This window comes from Mus musculus, chromosome 8, assembly GCF_000001635.26.
Source record: "Mus musculus strain C57BL/6J chromosome 8, GRCm38.p6 C57BL/6J".
Taxonomy (NCBI): domain Eukaryota; kingdom Metazoa; phylum Chordata; class Mammalia; order Rodentia; family Muridae; genus Mus; species Mus musculus.
The window spans coordinates 110759086-110784172 of NC_000074.6; the positions used below are offsets into that span (position 1 = coordinate 110759086).

At 46.5% G+C, this 25087-nt stretch overlaps 1 protein-coding gene and 1 long non-coding RNA gene across 11 annotated transcripts in view; one reads left to right on the forward strand and one right to left on the reverse strand.

Annotated features, from left to right (window-relative positions):
* Positions 1-25087, reverse strand: part of Il34 (interleukin 34) — a 64121-nt gene that overhangs the window by 17257 nt on the left and 21777 nt on the right. The window lies entirely within an intron of this gene.
* Positions 1349-21756, forward strand: Gm39250. Its single transcript, XR_879193.2, has 4 exons — positions 1349-1467; positions 10184-10334; positions 20864-21043; positions 21637-21756. It is a non-coding gene; the product is annotated as a predicted gene, 39250 (long non-coding RNA).

Sequence of the window (25087 nt, forward strand, 5' to 3'; positions counted from 1 at the left end):
TAACCCGTGATTCCTGAGTCCTCAGCAATGACTTCCTCAGCTCCCAGGAGGGCAGGGCCTGCCTGGATTTCTCTATCTCTCTCTCTGTCTCTGTCTCAGGGTGAGGATGGAGGTAGATGACGAATGTTCGCCTTTCCCGGTCCACCCCACTCCCACCCCCACCCCTGGGGCTCACAGCATTATTGGGAAACTCGTGGAGAGAAAGGACAAAAACTAGAGGAGGGTGGAGCGGTCAACATAGTTCCTCGATGAAGAAGAGCGGTTTCAAAGTCACAGGAGCAGGAAGCAAATAACAGCAAATAACAGACTCACTAAGTCATGACTCCAGGGTCCTGGGTTGGGGGCAGGGTCAGAGAGAGGGCAGGTGCCGGGGTCAGGGGTGGGGAAGAAGGGGTGTATGAACTAAATCTTCCATGGAGGGAAGCAAGGACTTGCTTGCTTGTGGGACTTGGGAGGGATGAGCTACAGTTGGGTGTGTTTGTTTGCATGCAGGGCTGTGAGCCTGCTAGGTAAGTGGGTAGCTAGGTAAGTGGGTAACTAGGTAAGTGGGTAGTTCTTGATTTCTCCAAAGAGCTACATCCCCAACCCTTGAGAGCATGGGGTGTTTATTTGTTTGTTTGGGGTTGTTTGTCTGTCTGTTTTTGCTTTTGAGACAAGGTCTCAGGGTGTGGCCCCTGCTTGGCCTGGAACTCACCACATAGAACGCTCATAGAAACCCACCTGCCTCTGCCTCCCTCAGTACTAGAATTAAAGGCCTGTGCTATCATGGCTGGCTGATAGATGTTTCTGTTCGTTTGTTTTTGTTTAAATTCCCGTATCTGGAAAGGGAGAAGGAACAGGGGGAGGTCTGCTGCTGATTATAACGCCACATTGAACTATTTTATTCTTTAGATGAACAGAGAGAACTAGGAATTTTTTGAGGTGTGTGTGTGTGGCTATTACTGGTTTATGGGGTTTTTGTTTTGTTTTGTTTTTTAAGATCCCAGACTATCTTCAAATTCAATGTAGCCTCAAAGATGACCTTGAACTTCTGTTCCTCCTGCTCCGACCCCCTGTGCTGGGATTTCGGGCAGTGCTACCACTGATCCTTTTATGTATGACCAGGGGTCAAAACTCAAGATTGGGACAAACTCTCTGCCAAGTGTGATGTATCAGAGCCCACATCTGGACTCTTTATTTTCTTTTCTTTTTAAGGAACTCCTGTTTTTAGCTGTCCACCCAAACCAGGACCCTCTCACTGTCCCCTCCCTTGCGAAGTCATGTGCTTTCTGGTCTTTCCCATCCATCCCTGCCTGAGATCAAGAGCCTCCTCCTCTGGGGGGCAGGGGTGGGGTGGGATCCCTGGCTTTGAGCTCCGGAGCCAGTTTGGCAGCACAGAAGACAAACAAGGACTGTCAGGATGTACAACGCTGGGAGAGTTCCCAGGAAGCCTTCTGTCAGTTCTGGGACAATTGCTATACAATAGAGGTGAGAAGTGTTTGTTTTTCACAATCTAGAGACTAAGATAAGCTGATTCAGGCTGCCTGAGCTCAGCTGCTCCTGCCTAGGCTTGGTTCATCCAGGTTGGGCTCAGATAATCTGGGTTGATCTCATCTGGTTTAGGCTGTTCCTGCCTGGGCTAATCCTGATCCAGGCTAATCTCCATGGCTCTACCCTGGACACACCTAGAACTCTCGACTGCCACCCTAAAACCTAAACTGGGCTCAGCTGGTCCAGGTTGGACTCTGCTGGTTCAAGCTGGATTCAGCGGAGCCAGTCTGAGTTTGACTAAAGCAGGGTAGCCCCACTCATGCTGGTGAGTTTGCAGAGTGCTGACTGATCTCGGATCACATCCGTAGGGATAGCCTAGGCTAAAATTTCACAGCAGAAGCAGAGTACGGGGAAAGGGAGCAAGAGTCAAGGCCCTTTAAGTCCAAGTCTCAGAACAATGACACCAACCGCCTCTGTCATTTGGGGAAGCAAGACTACTTTCTGTTGAGAGGAGAAGAGCTGCATTGTAAGGCCTTGGATGGGCGTGGGTAAACAACTGGGGCCATATTTGCAACCCATCTATTACACCTACCTGGCACATTCTTCTCCCCCAAAGAGGCCAGGCATGATCTGAAAGTATTAGGGGGCAGAATATTGGGTCACCTGCCTCGCCTGGCCACTTTTCTTTAAGTAGGGCAAGCTCCAAAAGACTTCAGAGACATTCCTTACAAGCCCACATCCTAGGGATGAGAAATGGAGACCTAGAGGGGGAGGGAACTGGCCCTAAGCCATATCCGGCCCTCCCAACCCTGGTTTCCTCCTGGGAACTAAGCCATGGCCCCTTAAGAATGTAGGAGGCTCAGGCAGTGAGCTCAGGGCTCGGGCTGGATCAGCAGATATTCTAAACAGGGAGGAGGTGGAAGAAAGTGGGACTGAGTTTAAGACAGAGATAAAGGGAGGCCGCTGGGGGTGGTAACACTCTTCGAAGGTGCATGCAGGAGGATGAAGAGTTCAAAGTCATTCTTGGCTACAAGGGAAAGATATAGACCAGTGGATCAGGCAGGGTTCATAGACAGTTCCCACCCATATCTACTTTTGTTTATTTTTATTTTTTTGTTTTGAAATGTGCTTTTATATTATATTATTCTGTCTGTCTCTTTGTCTCTCTGTCTGTCTCTGTCTCTGTGTGTGTGTGTGTGTGTGTGTGTGTGTGTGTGTGTGTATGTATGTGTGCGCGCATGTGTGTGTGTGAAAGAGAGAGAGATCGATCACAGGACAAACATGCAAACATGGAACTGAGTCTCTCCTTCCACAATCCAGGCCGTCCAGCTTTTGTGGCAATTGCTTTTACCCTCTGAGCCACCTTGCCACCTTTCCTTTCCTTTCCTTTCCTTTCCTTTCCTTTCCTTTCCTTTCCTTTCCTTTCCTTTCCTTTCCTCCCTCCCTCCTTCCTTTTCTCCTTCCTCTCCTTCCTCTCTCTTCTTTCTGAGACAAGGCCTCACACCACCCAGGCTGGCCTTGGACTTGGATAAATTTGAACTAACTCCCCTGAGTCCTCGGCCTCCACCCCCCCCCCCAAGGGTTAGAATCACAGTCTTGCACTACCACACAGTACCCACTAGGTTTCGCGCTCACCCTAGGCAAAGCACTCTACCACCGAGCTACATTCCTTGCCCCCAGAACCTATATTTCTGGAAAATATCTCATCCGTTACTCCCTTCCTACCGAGGAAATAGAATTTCAACTCTGGGGCATGAATTTATCACCAACTACTCTATCTCCTCCCCCCAACAAGTCTTTTACTGGCACTTGCTTTTGGTTTGTTCTCCTGTCCAATTCTGGCAACCACTAATACTCCATGGATTGGGTTCATCAGCACATTTCATATAGATAGAATTTCACAGCACACAGTACTGTCCCTTGGCTGCTCTCACTCAGCAAGCACCATGTTCCCAAGGTGCATTCATCCATAGCATCTTAGGAACTACGCTGCTATGTTAGAGTCACTTCCAGGTCAGTGCGGATGGCTCAGGAGGTAAAGGCGCTTGCCACCAAGCCTGACAACATAAGAAGCTTCCCTGTGCTTTGTGGGAGAGAACTGACTTCCATAAGTTGTCCTCTGAGCCATGGCATGTGTGTGTGCACACACATGCACACACATGCACACAAAATAAGTAAAATGTAAGGGCTGGAGAGATGACTTAAGGGTTAAGAGCACTTCCTGTGCTTCCAGAGGACCAAGGTTCAGTTCCCAGCATCCATACTGAGCAGCTCACAATGAACTAGAATTAATTTCTTTCTTTCTTTCCTTCTTTCCTTCTTTCTTTCTTTCTTTCTTTCTTTCTTTCTTTCTTTCTTTCTCTCTTTCTTCCTTCCTTCCTTCCTTCCTTCCTTCCTTTCTTTTCTTTCCTTTCTTTTCTTTCCTTTCTTTCTTTCTTCCTTCCTTTCTTTCTTTCTTTCTTTCTTTCTTTCTTTCTTTCTTTCTTCCTTTCTCTCTCTCTCTCTCTCTTTTTTTTTTTTTTTTGGTTTTTCAAGACAGGATTTCTCTGTATAGCCCGGCTGTCCTGGAACTCACCCTGTAGACCAAGCTGGCCTTGAACTCAGAAATCTGCCTGCCTCTGCCTCCCAAGTGCTGGGATTAAAGGCATGCACCACCACTGCCCGGCTGAACTAGAATTTCAGGAATCGGGCTGGTGAGATGGCTCAGCGGTTAAGAGTACTGACTGCTCTTCCAAAGGTCCTGAGTTCAAATCCCGGCAACCATATGGTGGCTCACAACCATCCGTAACAAAAATCTGATGCCCTCTTCTGGAGTGTCTGAAGACAGCTACAATGTACATACATTAACTAAAGAAATAAAGAAAATCTTTAAAAAAAAAAAAAAAAAAAGAATTTCAGGAATCTGATACCCTGCCTGGCCTCTGTGAGCACCTCCACTCATATGGCACCTGCACACAATCACAAAAAAAAATTACTATCTTCTTAAGTTATGTCACTCAAAATTCAACACAACTACTATGATAGTATTTAGAGATGAGGCTTTCAGAACGCGATTAGGGTTAATTAAGGCCTTAGAGGCTGCTCTTCTAAAGGACCTGGGTTCAGTTCCCTACACCCACATCCCAGTTCACAACCATCTATAACTCCAGCTGCTGCACAGACAGACAGACAGACATGTAGGCTAAACATCCATACGTGTGATTTTTTTACATTTTTGTATTTATTTATTCATTTTCCTTTATGTATATATGTGTGTGCCTAAGTATATTATATGTGTGTGTGTGTGTGTGTGTGTGTGTGTGTGTGTGTGTATTGTATATGCACAGATAAGAGCTCATGAGGCCAGAGGGCGTTGGATGCCTTGGAACTGGAGGTACAGGTGATTGTGAGCCTGATATATAGGTTCTGGGAACCAAAAGAACCAAACACATATCTTTTCCAAGAGCGATAAGTATTCTAAACTGCTAAGCCATCTCGCCAGCCCCTGACTATTTGTTTCTTCTGAGGTAGTCATGGGTCACGAACCTCCTGGTCTGCTTGGTTCCTTTGTCTTCATGATAGTGGGGCATTTACTGAAGCTATTTAAAAAAAAAAAAGATTTAGTGTGTGTGTGTGTGTGTGTGTGTGTGTGTGTGTGTGTGTGTATGAGTACACTGTCACTGTCTTCAGACACACCAGAAGAGAGCATCGGATCCCTTTACAGATGGTTGTGAGCCACCATGTGGTTGCTGGGAGTTGAACTCAGGACCTCTGGAAGAGCAATCAGTGCTCTTAACCACTGAGCCATCCTGAAGCTTTTTTTTTAAGGCTGATTGAGGTACAATTGATATGAAGTAAAGCTGACCCTCCAAGTGGACAAGTTTGAAAATGTGCACTATTTGGGACCGGAGAGTTGACTCTGCAGTTAAGAGCACTTGTTGCTCTTGCAGAGGACCTGAATTTGATTCTCAGCTCCCATGCTGGGCCTTTTACAACTCCCTGTGACTCCACAATCAATCTCTTCTGACCTCCAATGGCACCTGCACTCACATGGCAGACACACACACATAAATAAAACAAACCTTTTTTTAAAAAAAGAAAATGTAAAATATTTCTATCCCTCCCCAAAGTTCCCTTGGACCTCTTTGCAGCCAGCTTTCTGCACTAATCTGGCTTCTAGCTTTAGAGTTTGACTTTTTCCAGAATCTTCTATGGTGGAATCTTATAGTTCATTATCCTCTTTGTCCTGTTATTTCTTGCTTGGCAGATGCTTTGAGGAGTCGCCATGCTGGTGAGGGTGTTGGTGGTATGTTCCTTTCCTTTCTGAGCAGTGGCCCATTGTGCAGCCATCTGTTTCTGCATTTGTCAATTGATGGGTGTTAAGAGTGGCTTCCAGGGCTTTGTAATTATGGACAAAGCTGCAATTCACAATGAACATAGGTTGTTACAGTCTGGATATGGTTTCACTGTGTCCCCCAGGGGTACACTTGGAAGCTTAGCTCCGAGAGCACTCCCAGCTCTCAATGCTGCGAGATGGTAAAACCTTTAAAATGTAGAGCCAAACCAGGGGTGGTGGCAGGCCCCTGAAACACCAGCGCTCAGGGAGCCAAAGCAGAACGGTCAGAAGTTTGAGGCCAGCCTGGGCTACATAGTGAAGTGGAAGCCAGCATGGACTAGTCTCAAAATGGAGGAGGGGTGGTGGTGGTAAAAACTACTGCATTAGGAAGAAATTTATGTTCTCCTGGGATCCTGGTTTGCTTCTGGGAGAAAGGATTGTTATAAAAGAGCAGGGGCAGCCCCTCCTCCACTTCTCAACAGAATGTAGTCACTGCTAATGTTGTATCCTTGAACCTCAAAAACTATGTGCTAAATAAAGCTGGCCAACCTTCTCTTCCCTTTCTCTTCTTTTCCCTTTCCTTATTCCTGTTTGTCTTTGGCCAGTGGGATTGCTTGCTGGTTGGGGTTAAACAGCGTCTTGCCATCTAACCCAGGTTGGTCTCAAACTCATGATCCTCCCCTCTCAGCCTCCCAATGCTAGAATTCAGCCATGACCGCCACTCCTGGTGTTATGTCTCCTTTATAGGTTACCCGGCCTCCCGTATTTTTTATGCTGATGAGAAAAGGACCAGGAGAAAGCCTTTCTGTGTCAGTGTTTCTCTCTCGCCTGAGTATCACAGAATCATGTGGTTGCTGGAGAAGCCGCCAGGTTATTTCTCAAAGTGTCTGTCTGTTCTCTTTCAAGTTCAGGTATTTGCTATCATGAAGCTAATGAGAACCCCTTGTAGTAGGTTCCTGCCTTGCTGAAGCCTCCATTGTTTCCTTGCCCTCTGCCATTACAGGGCCCGTCGGGCTCTCTTGTACAAGTTCTCATCCAGTGGCAAATGGGTATCTTTAAATTTTGTTTTTGTAAAGTGGAGGCAGGAAGACCAAGAGTTTAGGGTTATCCTAGGCTACAGGCCAGCCTGGGCTACATGAAACCCTACCTCAAAAAATAACTTAGAGGTGACCCAACAGTTAAGAGAGCTTGCTAAACCGGGCAGTGGTGGCTCACACATTTAATCCCAGCACTCAGGAGGCAGAGACAGGCAGATTTCTGAGTTCAAGGCCAGCCTAGTCTACAAAGTGAGTTCCAGGACAGCCAGGGCAAACAGAGAAACCCTGTCTCAAAAAGAAAAAAGAACAAAAAAAAAAAAAAAAACTGTCAACTCTAGTTTCAGGAATCCAGAGCTCTGTTCTAGCCTTTGCAGGAACCAGGCAAGCAGGCAGCACACACATAAACGTGCAGGCAAATACTCATGCATATAGGAATATATATATATTTTTTATTTTAAAGCCAGGGCTGGAGAGATGACTCAGCAGTTAAGAGCACTGACTGCTCTTCCAGAGGTCCTGAGTTCAATTTCCAGCAACCACATGGTGGCTCACAACCATCTGTAATGAGATCCTACGCCCTCTTCTGGTGTGTCTGAAGACAGTTACAATGTACTCACATACATAAAATAAATTTTTTTTTTTTTGGTTTTTCGAGACAGTGTTTCTCTATATAGCTGTCCTGGAACTCACTTTGTAGACCAGACTGGCTTCAAACTCAGAAATCTGCCTGCCTCTGCCTCCCAAGTGCTGGGATTAAAGGCGTGCGCTACCATGCGCATCTTAAAAAAAATTTTTTTTTTAAAGCCAGGTGTGGGGTAGAGGGCTCCAGGTTCTTGTGCTCACAGATAGGCAGGCCTTAGGGAAGCTAAATTGTCTCCTCAACAAAGCGTATATTTACCTGTTATCCACTTGGAAAGCTGGGAATGGATGTAGCTAGTAGCCTGGTGACCTGTACTATCTGTAGGGCCAGCCACGCGGGAATCTCCCAGACTCTTCTCCCTCGATTCTTTATCTCCAGCACCTGTCTCTCAGTCACTAGAACCCGTCCTTATGGGAGATGGCGCACATCCTTTACCACAGCCTGGGTGACCTCTGTGGTGTCTGCAGAGCCACCCGTAGGCCACATCTGACTCTCACGGACATTAAACTTAATGCTTGTCTGTCATTCTCCCTAGACCCTTATCTTAAACGTTGTTTCTGAGTTTGTAAAGGGCCTCGGTGTAATCTTGTCTTAAGCTTGGTCGTACACACAGGATTGGGTGTCTACATTATCATCAGGAAATGTTTCTCCAAAACTGCGCTGTGCTTAAATACGCCTAAATAAGCTGCCGGGTGTCAGACTCTAGAAGTCTGAACCAACCCCGACTGTTGAACCAGATTTCCTTCTTGCCAGCCCAGGTGTTTGCAGAGACCTCCCCACAGCACATACCCCCGCCCGCCACCCCATCACCCAGCCCCAAGGGTGTGTGCCTGTAATACTAATCAATGCTTGGATAACACAGACTGGAAGGATCCCACAGCTTACTAGCCAGGTAATCAGGCCAAATGGATGAGCGCCAGATCCACTAAGAGATCCTGTCTCAAAAGATGAGATGGAGCCAGGCGGTGGTGGCACCTGGTCTGTCTACAAAGTGAGTTCCAGAACAGCCAGGGCTACACAGAGAAACCCTGTTTCAAAAACAACAACAACAACAAAAAAAAAACAAACAAACAAACAAAAATGAGATGGAGCACAATCGAGGGAGGCACCCAGCTTTGATCTCTGGCTTCCTCGAGCATGTGCACACAAGATATCACACCTGCGTACACACCCACGCACCTGCGTACACACCCACGCACCTGCGTACACACCCACGCGTGCACACTTCACACACACACACACACACGCACATTCATCACTCAGTGCTATAGGAAACTCTCTGAACTTCTGGTCTGAATGTTGCTTGATTCTTGCAATGAGACCCTATCTCAAAAAACAAATCTAAGCTAATCGATGCCTTGAATCCCAGCACTGGGGAAGGCAGAGGCAGGTAGAATCTCTGTGAGTGCAAGACAGCCTTGGGCTACAGAGCAAGATCCAGGATAGCCAGGACTGTTACACAGAGAAACCGTGTCTTGCAAAACCAAACCAAACCCAAACCAAAAGTAAGTCTAAGCTATAGCACATGCCCTATGTTCTGCTGCCTGAAGACCATGGTGCAGTTCCTCTGCCTGCCGCTTCTGCAGTTTTCACTTACTGCTACTACTAGTGTCTGTATGTGTGTGTCTGTGTGTTTGTGTGTGTCTGTCTGTGTGTGAATCTGTGTATATGTCTGTGTGTGGATCTGTGCGTGTCTGTGTGTGGATCTGTGTATATGTGTGTGCATATCTGTGTGTGTGTGTGTATGTCTGTGTGTATATCTGTGTGTGTCTGTGTGTGTGTATGTCTATGTGTGTGTATGTCTATGTATCTGGGTCTGTGTGTGTATCTGTGTGCCTGTGTATGTGTCTGTGTGTATGTGTATGTCCTATGTGTCTGGGTCTGTGTGTATATCTGTGTGCCTGTGTATGTGTCTGTGTGTATGTGTGTGTATATCCTATGTGTCTGGGTCTGTGTGTGTATCTGTGTGGGTCTGTGTGTTTGTGTGTGTGTCTCTGTATGTATACATGTGTGTGTGTGTGTGTGGTGTGTCTGTGTGTATCTGTGTGCACGTGTGTGTGCACACACATGCCAACAAGGAGAGTATAAAGATCAAACTCAAGTCTCTTGGATTAAGAGGCAAGCGCTCTCTACCCACTACGCCATCTTGCAGGCTCTGCTCTCCACTTCTACCTGCCTGAGCCCAGAGCTAACCACACATAGTTCCACATGCGACTTTGGGTGGAAGCCTGTGCTGTCTACACTCGCTGCTGACGCCCTCTCACCCAAGGAGAGTTGCTGAGTAGCCTCTTATAACTCATTTTGTTTTCCAGTTGGGTCCTTTCCCACCAGGCAAGCTGAGGCAGCAGTAGATATAGCTTTGTCAACATGTCTGCGATGAATGAAATACTGCTCTTTCAACCTAGATCTGGCTTTCCTCTGATATCTGATAGGACTCAGGCCCATGAGGTTTATTCCCAAGCAGCTGCTTCTCAGACCTAGACTGACTGGGTTCTATGCTGCCACTGACTTTGTTCAGCCATTAGAGTGGCTTTTCCCCACCTTTTAGACAGAGTCTTACTGTGTAGCCCTTACTGGCCTAGAACTCTTTATAAGTCAGACTGGCCTTGAAGTCACAGAGACCTGCCTGCCTTTGCCTCATAGGTGCTGGGTATTAACTGCACAGGCTACCATGCCCCAGTTGACTTTTTTTTATTATATTCTTTTATTATTCCTGTTAAGGGGGAACATGTGCATGCCACAGTGCATGTGTGGAAGGCAGAGGACAATTTTGGGAGTGTCAATTATCTTCTTCCATCACGTGGAGCCTGGGTTTGCTGAGTACTCTTACCTGCTGAGCTATCTCATCAGCCCCTGGAGTGACTCCTATCAGGTAAGCCACCCGGGTCCAGGGTCCAAAAGGAATTAAAGGTGTTAAAATATATTAGCACTGTAGTTGGGATGTAATAATAATAATAATAATAATAATATATGTATATATATATACATATATATATATATATATATATATATATATATATATATATATATATATATTACACACACACAAATACCTCTTTTAAAAAAGTTAGCACTGGCTGAGTTAGCACATCAGTTCCCAGGTCCCCTCAAGACATTTGGCAAAACCATTGGACATGGTTGGTTGGTGGCCATGACTGAAGGTGTGGGCGTGACTAGAATCTAGTGAGCTGAAGAGAGGATGTCCTAATGGTCTAGAAGTGCAGTTTCTCTATGATTCTAGCCCCAGATCTCAACATCACCAACACCAGGACACCAGCTACACCCTGGAAAGGGAAAAGTAAAAATTAACGAGGAAGAGATTTCAGTGTGTTCATGCTGCTTGCTTTTGCTAGTTGTTTGTTTGCTTGTTGACTTTTTGTTTTACTTATCACTCATGTGTGTGTCTCTGTGGTGTGCACATGTAAGGGTGAGCACGTACAGGTGTGTGGAGCAGCAAAAGGACAACTTTCGGGAGCTGGCTCTGTCCTGCCTGCCTCCGTGGATTCCAGGGGTGGAAGTCAGGTGCCAGGCTTGTATGGAAAGCATGTTTACCGACTGAGCTACCTTGACATCTGGTTTGGGGTTACACAGTTTTGAGACACTGTGTCGTCCAGACTGCCCTAGAAGTTATGATCCTCCCGCCTCAGCCTCCAAATGTTGGGACTATAGGTATGCCCAGATAAATTCAGTGCTACTTACAACAAGATTTACAACAGGGTTCACAGAGCACTATCTAAACCGGTCGTGGCATATGAGCCATGTTTTTAGGAAATGGTCTAAGTAACTACATGACATAGAGGATCGGGGTGCTGCCAGTCACAGGAGATAAATGAAGACAGTTCATTAAAGGTCTGTGGCAGAGAGGGCTGCAGATCTCAGGAGCAATCCTGAGAAGTCCACCCTGGACATGACCCTTGCAGACAACACTTATGAAGCATCTACTACTTTCTGGGACCATTCCAGAAAGATACATTGGGAGGCCATGGGGAAGCAGAATTATAAGTAATCAGGAAGACAGCATCCATCGTGGGAAATTGCATGTAGAGACTGTCGAGAGACTGTAGGGAAGTAGGGATAGGGAAGCAAGAAAGTTCCGTCAGGGATCGCAATGACACCTGCTCAGAACCACCATCTCCACCCATCTCTGCCACCCTGGGATCACGCCTTTAATCCCAGCACTCAGGAGGCAGAGCCAGGCAGATCTCTGGGAGTTCAAGGCCAGCCTTGACTATATCCAGAGTTCTAGGCAGACAGGACTACACAGTGAGACCTTTTCTTAAAAACAAACAAACAAACAACAACAGAAAGAGAACATACCACCACAACAAAAAACACTCCTTCCCCACCCCTAAACACACACACACACACACACACACACACACACACACACACACACACCAAAGGGACTAGAGAGGTGACCAGGATTAGAGTACCTGTCCCTGTGAGCCTAAGGGCCTGAGTCTGGATTCCAGCACTCATGTGAGAAGCTGGGTGGCGTGCACCTGAAATCCCCGTGTGGGGAAACAGAGGCAGGAGGAGCCCAGAGGGCTCAGGAGCAGGGCAGTTCAGCCAAATCAGTGAGTTCCAGGTTCACTGAGAGCCTCATTCTCAAGACATAAGGTGAGACGAAGAAGAGAAAGATGCTCAGCTTTTTTTTTTTTTAATGTATTTCCATGGTGGTTTTTGTTTGTTTGTTTGTTTGGTTGGTTGTTTGGTTTTGTTTTGTTTTTTGAGACAGGGTTTCTCTGTGTAGCCCTGGCTGTCCTGGAACTCACTCTTAGACCAAGCTGGCCTTGAACTCAGAAATCTGCCTGTCTCTGCCTCCCAAGTGCTGGGATTAAAGGCGTGCGCCACCACTGCCCGGCTCAGATGCTCACCTTTAACCTCTGGCCTCAGAAGCACATGCACCTGCACACACACACACACACACACACACACACACACACAGAGTGAAAAGCAGGAGGAAGATTACCTGTGCCTCTATAGGCATGTGTGCACATGGGCATAGCACCTTCACCTTACACACACACATTTAAAAACTAGAAGTAAAATTGAACAACAGCTATGCATTCATTGCTGTATTTGTTCTATATAGAGGGCATGCCCATGCTGGTTAATCTTGTCAACTTCCTGGGTTTAGCCTTACCATGGGATCAGAACTCTTGTGCACATGGTGAGGGCTTTTCTAAGTTAGGCTAGCTGAGGTGAGAAGACCCGCCCTACACATGAGTGGCTCTATCCAGAAGTCTTGGGTCCTCCACTGAATAAAAAGGGGAGAGTGATTTGAACATCACTATTCACCTCTCTGTGTCCCGATACAACGGGACCAGTCATCTCACAACCATGGCTTCCTCGTCTGTACCATTGAACCTTAAACAAAACAAACCTTTCCGTCCATCAGAGCCTCAAGTCATGTAACTAACATAGTACAGTTCCTCAATGGAAAAGAAACCAAATACTACCCCTGGAAGACAGGACATACAGAGGATGCTGTAACGATACTGTGGTCTACTACATAGCGATCAAAAGGAACAAGCTTCCAACTCAAGCAACAGCAGGAATGAAGCTCAGACGCATCTGGAAGAGAAGCCAGATGTGCAAGATCGCACGCTCTGTAACTGCATTTATTGGAGTGTAAGAACGGGTTTGTTTAAGCTTATCTATAGTCATAGATACCAACCGCAGTTACCCAGGAGAGGCAGTGCTGGTTGGAACTGGCTAGAAAGGGGCACGGAGAGAACTTTGTGGGATACTGAGAATGGTCCATGTCTTGCCTGGAGCGGATAATGGTACATAATTGTCAGGTTGCCGTTACCAGATAAGCAGTGAACTCCACGTCCAGCTCTGAGGAGAACGTGTAGAGGCACAGAGATGGCCACACTCCAGTGGTGAGTTCACACGCGCGTACCAGGAGCTGCTGTGACCACAGGAAGCTGCGCCCCCCCTCCCCACCCCCACTTCCAGTCTGCAGAAAGAACAGGGCCCTGTTGACACATTCTGACTGTGAATCTCTTGCCTCCAGACCTGTGGGAGAACACAGCTGTGTTGCTATAATAAGCTGTCAAGTTCACGGTCTGTGTTACAGTACCACGCTAGCAAATTGAACACGTAAGTTCTACGGACTTTATTTTAAGTAAGCCATACTTCTGAACTTAAAAATAAACAAGAGCTCACTGGCAGGAGCGAGCTGCTGAAGCCTCCCCCTGGCTGGCGCTCCCTCCAGTCTGACAGAACAGTTTGGGGGTGTATAGTCCAGTACTGCTCAGAAATTTGAGGGTAGCCCTCTCTGTGTGCTGTTAAGCCTGACCTGGCCCATTTCCTCATGCTCACTAGCATGTAAAACTATGTGTGAGCTGGAGAGCTGACTCACGTCTTAAGAGCATCCATTGCTCTTGTAACAACCTGGGTTGGATTCCCAGCACCCACGTGCTGGCTTGAAACCCTGATGCCCTCTTCGGACCTTAGTGGGCACCAAGCAGGCATATGGCACACGTACGTACATGCAGGCAGAACAGTCATGTGTATAAAATAATAACATAAATAAATCTTTTAAAATGTTTTACGAACATTTCCTTAGCCAGTATGCCCGCTGCACCTCCTCAGATGTAAATGTCACCTGGTCCACCTGTAACCCTGCCGAAGAGCCCCACTTCATGGATGCTTTGTTCAAAAGCGGTCCAAGTCCCTTTACATGGGCTGCTGTCCCCAGAACCAAGGATCAGTCGAGGCTGGAGAGATGGCTCATCTATTAAGAGCACTGCCTGTTCTTCCCGAGGACCTGAGTTCAATTCCCAGTAACCACATGGTGGTTCACAACCATCTGTAATGGAATCTGATGCCCTCTTCTGGTGTGTCAGAAGATAGCTACAGTGTACTCAAATAAATAAAATAAATATATCATACGGAAACTAGAAAAGGGTCTCAAACTCCCTGGAACTAAACTTTCAAACAGTTGTGAGCCACCATGTGGGTGTTGGAAACACAACTCAAGTCCTCTGGAAGAGCAACAAGCATTCTTTTTTTTTCTCCAAACTAACTTACTTACTCTTTCTTTCTTTCTTTCTTTCTTTCTTTCTTTCTTTCTTTCTTTCTTTCTTTCTTTCTTTCTTTCTTTCTTTCTTTCTTTCTTGGTGCTCTGCTGCGTCTACATCTGCCTGCCTGAAGAGGACATCATATCCCCCTATAGATGGTTGAGAGCCACCATGTAGGTGCTGGGAATTGAACTCATGACCTCTGGAAGAGCACCCAGTGTTCTTAACCACTGGGCTATCCCACCAGCCCACAAGCACTCTTGAGCCATTCCCTCCAGCCCTTAAGAGATTAATTTTGATTTTTGTATTTGTGTGAATGTGTGTGTGTGTGTGTGTGTGCCTGCAGAAACCAAAAGAGGGCATCAGAATCCTAAAATTGGGGTTACAGGCAGTTGTGAGTCACCAAATGTGGGTGTTAGGAACTGAACTCTGGGCCTCTGGAAGAGCAGAACGTTCTCTAAACCATGGCCTGGAAGTGATCTTCTTGTTTTTCTTTGGCTTCATGGTGAAAACTTCTGATCCTGGAGAACTGGCTCATCACCTGTCTCAGCACTCTCTGCACATGTCTATATGAGGGTAGACCCAGCCAAAGTCAGAGGACATTGGAGGCATAGACAAACCTAGCCCAGACCGCTACTGGGTATGCTAGCCACACACAGTCTCCTCAAATTTGCTGGCAGCCTTCCACATACTGGGGGAATTTTCCATGCATGAACTCTAACCTCGCTGCATTCCACAACCAAGCCTGAGGGAGGAACTTACAACCTTCTAGTTCTGAGGAGGAAATGGAGGGAAGGAAAAATAATGTCTCCCACTCAGAGACAGCGCAGTGATTTCAGCTTAGACAGCCCAGAAAATGCCAGCTTCTTCATTCTGATCTTGGGACAGGGTCTTGCCATGTAGCTGGACTTCCTTCAAACTCTCAGACCTCTGTTCCTGTCATTTAATGGGATTACAGGTGCATGCTATCATAGCATGGTAAAACACTGTCCTTTTTGGAGTTATGTGGTTACAAACTTTCCATTGATGGTGCTGAGAACATCACTCAGGTCCTGTACAGGAGAAATGTGCATTCTTAACCTCTGGGCCATCTCTCTAACCCCTATCCTGCTGTCTTAACCTCTGGGCCATCTCTCTAACCCCTATCCTGCTGTCTTAACCTCTGGGACACCCTGCTGAGTGAGAGCCACATGCTGAGATGTACCCGAGGACCCAAAGGCTTTCCTTTGTTTACAAGTCAGATTTTGTAACCATTTTCCCACATTTTCATTCTTCCTGAGACAATTTACAGCAATGACTCCCAAGCTGAGAATAGACCAGAGACTCCAAGCCTGTTGGGACATCCTCCAAAGCATAAACAGTACAGAGTGTACAGGACGCGGGCTCTTGGGCTATACTCTCTGGGTTTTATAATGACACTAAACAAAAACAAGACGCTGAGCTAGAAACGGCCGAGCTGAGAATCAGGCAGAGCTTCCTAAGCTGGTGGGCATTTCCAGTTCTCCCTGTCCATTCTTCACTCTGGGAAGAAACAAGAGCTGGGATTCCTACGGGGGATCAAACTGGTAGCTGCTTCTTTCAGGGCAGGAGATGTAGTGTGCAGTTATCAACCCTGCATGTGCCTGCAGAGCAGTCCACAGTGATTACTGGCTCAGTCAAAAGAGCCTCTCCAGATGGGTCATGCAGGACACTAAAGGAAAGAAAGGAATTTATTCCAGGAGTACAAGGACCCTCGATATTAAGAAACCTCATCATGTCACATAGTAATAGGCCTTAGCATATTTGTAGATATGGAGCAAGCGCTTTGAAAACCCAGCATCCATGTTTTTAGACTTTCATTTTTATTATTTTGGCCGTTTTTATTATTTTAAATGACGCGTATATGTGTGTGAGTGTGGGTCTGTACAGGTGCATGCAGTACCCAAGGAGGCCAGGAGGGGGCGTCAAGATTTCCCCAGGCGCTAGAGTTACAGGCACTTGTGAGTTGCCCAATATGGACTCTGGGAACGAAATCCAAACCTGGGCAAGAAAGTCCTGCACTTGATAGGTATTTCCTTAATAGGATGAAATGTATCTACCTCGGACAAAGGCTAGAATTTGGCTTAATTTAGAACTGTTAGAATTTTCACTAAAGGCAGGAACAGCACAGCACAGCACAGGCCAACGCAGTCACACAGGCAAAATAAAAACATAAGACCAGGAGGAAGTAAATTATTCCCCTTGTAGATAATATGACTATGAGTCTAGACTGTTCAAGATATCACAAATGCAGTGAGAAGTCAGATGAAAATATCTGCAAAAGCAAAGGACCAGCTGGCTCAGCACAAACCTGACAGACAGCCTGAGCCAGTCCCCAGTGCCTGGGGTGGAGCAGAGAACCGACTCCCAGAAGCTGTCATCTCTATCCTCTCGCTCTCCTAGTTGATGTTAGGGGGTTGAAAGGGTGAAAGAAAAAAGACCCACAAATAACCAAAAGTCCAGCTACAATATGTATAATTAAATATTCTAAACACTTAGGAGAAAAATAAATAGGCCAGACTAGCCTGAAAGAATTTAAGAAAATAGCTAATAAAATATATATACCTTAAATAGTATAAACCTTTAAGCCAGGTGTGGTGAGGCACACCTTTAATCCCAGCACTCAGCAGACATATGCAGGCAGATATCTAAGTTCGAGGCCAGCCTAGTCTTCAAAGTGATTCCAAGACAGCCAGGATTCTGTTTTTATAGAGAAACCCTGTCATTCTGGGTGTGGGTGGTCTACACCTTTTATTCTTTAATTCCAGAGTAGAGGAGGCTGAGGCAGGTGATTGCTGTGAGTAGTCTGGTCTATATAGTGAGGTTCAGGAAAAAGCTACATAGTGAGTCTCAAAAAAAAAAAAAAAAAAAAAAAGGCAGAAGGCTTCAGTTCCCAGCACCCCTGTGTCCATTCACAACCCTCTGTAACAGTCCTGGGAGTCTGATGCCCTCTGCTGGCCTCCTCGGGAACAGGTGCGCATATATGGTGCACAGACACACAAGCAGACAACAAACGTACAATCAATAAGAACAAGCACATAAGCAAAGAGAACAAATAGACACTGATTCCAAGGGGAAGGGCAGCAGTTTCTGAAACATAGCCAGGTTTTCTATGGGAAAGGGGGTTTATGAAAACTAGCTTACTAAACAGCTTCTCTGTGTAGCGAGAAGGAGCCATCGGGAAAGAAATCCAAGAGCTTCTTCTCCTCCTTCCTGCCACAGTCAGGATGAATTCCAAACGGGTAAGATCTTGAGTGTAAAAATAATGGAAGAAAACACAAGACACATTTCTGTCATCTCAAAGTGAGAAAGGCTTTGGTATCTAAGATGAAACATTTTAAAGTAATCAATGAAGACTCCTTTGACTACCTAAAAATATAGATCTGTGCGGGACAGACTGACAAGATGCCTCAGCAAATCAAGGTGCTTGCTGCCAAGCCTGGCAACTCCAGTTCCATCCCCAGGACCTGCAACATAGGAGGAGAAGACTTACTTCTGTAAGCTCGCCTCTGACCGCCACACATGTCCTGTGGCAAGCACACACATCCCCCCTACCAATGAAACATAAAGAATAATTGTGTACCCAGGAGTGTGGAGAGAGGAGTTCCAGGCAGTATTCTTTGTTACTGCCCAGCTGTCTGCCCTTGGAGAATACCCAAAAAACTTTTCTTTCTAGGAAAAGAGAGGGGGGGGGGCTACATTGGGTGCAACTGTATCTAAAACAAAAAGCTGGTCCCTGAGATGTAAAGAGATCCCAGCAATAAAGAGGAAAAACTAACACTTCCATTTCTGGAATAAGGATGTGAATAAGAGTAAATACATGATGCTCTGGGTTCCATCTCCAGAAGGGCATGAGCTGGGCATGTTGGTGCCCACCTATGATCATTGTAACCACTGTACAACAGAGTAGAAGGAATAATTCACACTTAAGTGTAGAAGACTAGCAGTTAAGGATCAGAAGTTCAAGGTCACCCTTGGCCATATGATGTGCACACTGAATTCCCACAGGGTTACTTAAGAGCCTGGAGAAGGGAGAGGGAGAGGGAGAGAGGAGGAGCAGGGGAGGGTCATTAGACTTTCATCTGAGACCCTAGACAGTCCCTGGTGCCCTCTTCCCACTTGTCTGTGACTGGCCCAGCCGTGTGTAGTCTCTGGAGATGCTGGTGCACAGCGAATGGAAGCTTAACAGAAGGAGAAGCCACCTACGGAACCATGGAGAAACTGCCAACCATGCCGGCTGAAACTGTTTGGTGATACGGCTGTTTTGAGGTCACCCATGCTTCTGTGAGTTTTAATTTCTCATCCACCTGTAAATAAGCCCAATAAACCCACTGGTTCATCAAGCCAGACTTGCATGGGTCATCCATTTTGGCTGTCTTTGGTGCCCTTGTGAGGTGAGTAGACTTATTCTGCCTCAGGAGCTAACGTAATAGCTAGTCATCAGTAGTGTTTAAATGTACTATAAATTAAAGTCCTTTCATAACACCTTCAAATGAAGGCCATACCAGATCAGTATCATTCAGTTATCAGATGGGTAAAGAGCCAGGGACCTGGCAACAGAGCCCATCGAGGCGACAAAATTAGAATTTCTCTTCCAAAGCCGACTGATGTGTAGTTTGGTGCTGAGTTTGTGGAGGACGAGTTGACAAAATCTCTCAGAATTGCTAAAGCAGATACCTAGCTATCCAATCCCATGTCTGGGAATCCACCCTGCGCGTGTAATCCACGCCTGCAGAAAGCCCCATGGGCAAGGTTGTTCTTCATGCTTCCTGATAACAGACTGAAAAGGAGGCTCATGCACACCACAGCAGGGAGCACAACGGTTCAACGCCACTTAAATTGAAGCACGGGGCCATGTGGATTCTAGTTGCAAACTGTTCCGCAGACTTCGTATGTCCGTGAAGAGAGTCTGGTTAGGATAATTCACACCCCAAAGTAAAAGCCTGGCAGCTCAGAATTTTCTCACAAACAATGCATCCTTAAAGGAAGATGATCTAGGCCAATGAGCTGGGTCAGCCAGTTATATCATTTACTGCCAGGCCTGACGACCTGAGTTTTCTCCCCAGCACCCACATGCAGGGCACAAAGAGAGAACTGTCTACTGCCTTCATACATGCACTGCGGGACATACGTGCATGTGCGCGCGCGCGCGCGCGCGCACACACACACACACACACACACACACACACACACACACACACGCAATTTTCAAACTTAAAAAACAAAACAACAGGGGGTGAAGAGATGGCTCAGTAGTGCTTAATGCTCTTGCAGAAGGCTGCAGTTTCCTTCCCGGCACCCGTGTTAAGCCGCTCTGAGATCCCCTTCTTGTCCTTATGGGTACCTGTGCTCATCTGCATATGCCTATACTTAGACACACATTCACATAGTTAAAAATAAATACATAAAATACCAAAATAAAAGTTCATCTTTGAGGCTGGAGAGATGGCTCAGCAGTTAAGAGCACTGACTGCTCTTCCAGAGGTCCTGAGTTCAATTCCCAGCAACCACATGGTGGCTCACAGCCATCTGTAATGGGGATCCAATGCCCACTTCTGGTGCGTCTGAAGACAGCGACAGTGTACTCACATACATGAAATACCTATTCAAGTCTACAGTTTTCTAAGATTTCTTTTTCTTTCTTTATTTGTTTGCTTCCTTCTTTCGTTCGCTCATTTTTGTTTGTTTGTTTGTTTGTTTTTGTTTTTCAAGACAGGGTTTCTCTGTGTAGCCCTGGCTGTCCTGGAACTCACTCTGTAGACCAGGGTGGTCTTTCGTTCATTTTTTAAAAAGATTATATTAAAGGCAGTTTTATTGGGAAGCTGCTCGTGGGTGAGTTCACTGTTCACTGGCCCCAAAGATTGAGGCCAGGGGAGTAGCTATAAGGAGGAGAGGAGGAGGAGGAGGAGAGAGAGAGCACAGAGAGAGGAGATGCAGAAGAGACTAAGTTTTCTTTCTTACATTCTTTGTTTGTTTGTTTGTTTGTTTTTGTTTTGTTTTTCGAGACAGGGTTTCTCTGTGTAGCCCTGGCTGTCCTGGAACTCACTTTGTAGACCAGGCTGGCCTCGAACTCAGAAATCCGCCTGCCTCTGCCTCCCGAGTGCTGGGATTAAAGGTGTGCGCCACCACGCCCGGCTCTTTACATTCATTTTTATCAGTTATAAGTATGCGTATGTATGTAGTGTATGTATGTAGTGGGTGCCAGTGCCTACCGAGGCCAGAGACTTTTGATTCCTTGGAGCTGAACGGAAGTATGTGCTGGGAATCCAACTCTGGTCCCCATGGAGAGCATTACATGCTCTGCACTTGGAAGCCATCTCTCTAGGCCCCTTATCATTCTTTTTGAAATTAGATATCCGTGTTTGTGTCTGTGAATTCGGGTCTGGCCCCACGGAGACCAGGAGGGAGAGAGTCAAATTCCCTGGATCTGAAGTTACAAGTGCTTAGGAGCTGCTGGATATGGGAACTAGCGTCCAAACTCAGCTCCTCTGGAAGAGCCGAGGGCGGTCTTCACTACTGAGTCATCTCTCCAGTGAGTCTACAATGGAATGGGCCTTTTGCCAGGAAATAATTCTGTCATTTAACAGATTTTTTTTTTGTCGGCATCATAAAGGAAGCTGAGAAATGCATGAGTGGACAGTCCACAAGTTCTGGGGAACAAAGTCTTAAGGGATCAATAGAGGACAGGATTCCTCAGTTTTGTCATGGGCCAGTTAAAGCCCATCAGAAACAATACTCTAAAACAGCGACCTGGCAAGGACAGAGGCTGAGTAGTTATGAGATGTTTGTGGGAAGAGACCTTCCCACCATTGTTCTTTGTGGTATGGTTTAAACCACATGGATATATTACCTAAGCAAAAATATTAAAGAGGAAAAGGAACAAGTGAACTCCTAAGCCTTGGCCAGGACCCACAATACCTACCCGGTTGGTTCCCTTTCTAATTTGTCTTTAGAACAATCTGTCATTGGGTAATCCCAAACACTCCCCAGAAGTTTTATTACCTGTAATAGCTCACTAACGCCCACTAGACACAGCTTACACGGATATTGCTCCTGGAAGACATAGGAAGTTAGGAAGAGCGGGACCGCTCAGCCTCTGATAAACCTTTGTTTCTTCTTGGGCAGGTGCAGGGGCCCATGGGAAAGGGACACTAAACTTGCTCTGCTGCCTACCTGCGACCCCAGCTCCAAGTGGAGACAGCTGAGACATGAAGACTGCTGGGTCTTAAAATTTTTAAGTAAATACATTTTCAAAACCTCAAATTTTGGGGCTGGTGAGATGGCTCAGTAGGTAAGAGCACCCAACTGCTCTTCCGAAGGTCAGGAGTTCAAATCCCAGCAACCACATGGTGGCTCACAACCATCTGTAACGAGATCTGACTCCCTCTTCTGGAGTGTCTGAGGGCAGCTACAGTGTACTTACATATAATAAATAAATCTTTAAAAAACAAAAACAAAAACAAAAACAAAAAACCTCAAATTTCAACAAAACAACAACAACAACAGCAACAAATCCCTCACTTTGCATCCAGCAGATGCAGTAGTCAACCTTCAGCAACGCTGGATGTTAGGGCTGATATCTGCCTCTTAAAACTTCAGTGGGGCCGGGCGTGGTGGCGCACGCCTTTAATCCCAGCACTCGGGAGGCAGAGGCAGGCGGATTTCTGAGTTCGAGGCCAGCCTGGTCTACAAAGTGAGCTCCAGGACAGCCAGGGCTATACAGAGAAACCCTGTCTCGGAAAACCAAAAAAAAAAAAAAAAAAAAAAAAAAAAAAAACTTCAGTGGGCTTAAAGAGGTCCCTGAGATACGGAGCAGGTGATGGGTGCTCATAGTTCCAGCTACAGGAGACTGAGACAGGAAAATCACAAGTTCAAGGTCAGCCTTGGCAGCTTAGTGAGATTCTATTTTTTTTGTTTGTTTGTTTTTTTCGAGACAGGGTTTCTCTGTGTAGCCCTGGCTGTCCTGGAACTTACTCTGTAGACCAGGCTGGCCTTGAACTCAGAAATCCTCCTGCCTCTGCTTCCCAAGTGCTGGGACTAAAGGAGTGCGCCACTACACCCAGCTGAAAATATATATTTTTGTATAAGAGCTGGGAGCTCAGTTGGAGAGTTTGCCCAGTATACATAAACGCCATGGTTCCCAGTATGAGCATGAGGGTGCTCACCTGTCATTCCAGCACTTGGGAGGTAGAAATCTTCTGCTCTAATGCAAGAACTAGGCTAGCCTGGGCTATATGAGACCCTCTCTCAAAGAAAAGGGAGACCAAGGGCTGGGGGGTTAGCTCAGTGGTAGAACACACACTTAACATTTACACGATAACACCTAACAGAGCACTATAAATAGATAAAGAGAGAGAGAACCCTCTGAAAGGCTATGGGAAGCTCAGTTGGAAGACCCTAGGCTCTGCCCTCAGGGTTGCACCTTTGGGCATCTGAGGCTCATGAACTTGACTGTCCTACAAGCGCCCACTGTTTTACAGGTGAGAAAACTAGGCTTGGGAGCAAAAGTAAGCAACTTGCCCCAGGTCACTTGGACAGAGACAGCAGGCTATATGGAGTGGCTGCAGTCTCTTAGGACACTCACTGGTCCTGCCTCCGGCCTAGATATAAGCTTACCTGAGCCAGTACATGAAGCCAAATCTCTAAGCCAGTGGTTCTCAACCTTCTTAAAGCTGCAGCCCCTTCACATACAGTTCCTCACGTTGTGGTAATCCTCCAACCATAAAATTATTTTGTTGCTACTTCATGACTGCAATTTTGTATTATGAACCATAATACAAATATCTGATATGCAGGATATCTGATATGTTACCCCTGTGAAAGTGTTGTTCGACTGCTCCTGAGGGTTCACAACCCACAGGTTGAGAACCTCTTCTGTAGGCACAGGTCAGGAGATTTATAGTATCTGGTGCTGCAGAGAGCTTCGCTCAAACCACCAGTGTCTTAGTCAGGGTTTCTATTCCTGCACAAACACCATGACTAAGAAGCAAGTTGGGGAGGAAAGGGTTTATTCGGCTTACACTTCCACATTGCTGTTCATCACCAAAGGAAGTCAGGGCAGGAACTCAAGCAGGGCAGTAAGCAGGAGCTGATGCAGAGGCCATGGAGAGATGTTACTTACTGGCTTGCTTCCCCTGGCTTGCTCAGCTTGCTTTCTTGTAGAACTCAAGACTACCAGCCCAGGGATGGCACCACCCACAAGGGGCCCTCCCTGCTTGATCACCAACTGAGAAAATGCCCCACAGCTGGGTCTCATGGAGGCATATCCTCAAGGGAGGCTCCTTTTTCTGTGATAACTCCAGCTTGTGTCAAGTTGACACACAAAACCAACCAGTACAATCAGGCTGTACTTTTTCTTTGCTTCTTGGTGGGCTTTGAGATGGGGTCTCACTCTATAGTCTAGGCTAACCAGGAACTCCTACATTCAGATGATCCTCCTGCCCCAGACTCCTAAGGACCTGGAACTACAGTGCACTTAGCCAAGCTGTTCGTTTCTTTTTTGTTTGTTTGTTTGCTTTTTGAAATACAGTTGCAATATTTCTTTCTTCCCTTTCCTTCCTTCAAACCCTATCTTATAAGGTACCCCTCAGCCCCTCCCCACTCTCCTTCAAATTCATGGCTTCTTTTTGTTTCCATTGATTGCTATTGCATGTATATATGAATATACAGATGTATTACTGAATATAACCTCAGACCGTCTAATGCTACCTGTGTGTGTGTTTTCAAGGCCGACCATTTGGCACTAGACAACTAACTGGTATGCTCTTCGCTGGGAGAGGAAACTGCCCCTGCTCCCAGCTTCCCTCAGTTGCCTGTAGTTCTTTGTGTAGGGGTGAAACCTCATGGGCTTTTCCCTGTCCACTTTGGCATGTTCATTGGTGAGCTCTCGTGTGTGTGTGTGTGTGTGTGTGTGTGTGTGTGTGTGTATTCTGTAGCTGAGTCACCTTCTTTTCCAAAGGTGCACACCTCTGACAGAGCCCACTGTGGGACTCTGAGGAAGACAGCCAGTGTGTGCCTGAGACTATGGGTGGCAGGGTCAGAGTCCTGGGAGCCGGTGTGGAGAAGCCAAGACACCTCCTAGCTGATGGCTCAAGACCCTGAAAACCCCCAGATTTATGCCGGATGCACTGTTTTGTCCATTCACTTTATAACTCTCACAAGAAAGCTGTTGGGAGCTGACAAGACGGTGGATACAAGCGCTGGTCGTGGTAAACCCCAGACCCCTCCAGACAAGTGGCACATATCGCTAATCCTGATGCTCCTTCGGCGAAAGGCAGGAACCAACCAGTTCATGGGCCAACTCTCCTGGACCACATAGGACAGAGCAGAAACAAGAGGAGACCTTGCCTCAACAAGGCGAAAGAGAGGAACTGAATTCCAAAAGTCACCATGCATGGGCGGGGGGCAAACAGCTTGGAACTCCAGCACTCAGGAAGCCCCAGGCAGGAAGATCTGGACTTAAAGGCAATCCTTGACAACATATTGAGTTCGAGACCTGCCTAAACCACATGAAACCTTGTCACAAAATCAAAAGCCTTCCCAACCAGAGGTAAGCACAGTGAACCTGACCGCCCCC